Below are 284 nucleotides of genomic sequence, written 5' to 3'. Positions count from 1 at the left end.
AAAGTGTCCTGAGATAACTTCAGCTGATCTCAGTCACTCCACAATTAGCAAGTCTGTCATTTAAAGGGATACAGTCTGAATCAGAGAAGTTAGGGATTAAACACAAACAGAAGAAAACACTTTCGGTTTTGTTCCTATTTTTACAAAAACAATCACCTTTCTACAAAAATTTTGTGACTATCTCAGGAAATAACGATGATTGCTTTGGTCAGTTTAAAATCTATCAGAGCAAAAGACAATAAGTGAACTGACGAGAGTGACTCCAGTCTACACTGTGGACTCTC

The 284-nt window shown here is 36.6% G+C and overlaps 1 pseudogene; it reads right to left on the bottom strand.

The window, feature by feature from the left end:
• Positions 1–284, bottom strand: part of LOC118341391 — a 6204-nt pseudogene that overhangs the window by 3664 nt on the left and 2256 nt on the right.

The sequence above is a fragment of the Morone saxatilis genome, unplaced genomic scaffold (assembly GCF_004916995.1).
Source record: "Morone saxatilis isolate NCDOM2014 unplaced genomic scaffold, NCSU_SB_2.0 Contig8, whole genome shotgun sequence".
NCBI classification, from domain to species: domain Eukaryota; kingdom Metazoa; phylum Chordata; class Actinopteri; family Moronidae; genus Morone; species Morone saxatilis.
The sequence above is the reverse complement of the archived record's forward strand: the minus strand, read 5'-3'. Positions and strand labels throughout refer to the sequence as shown.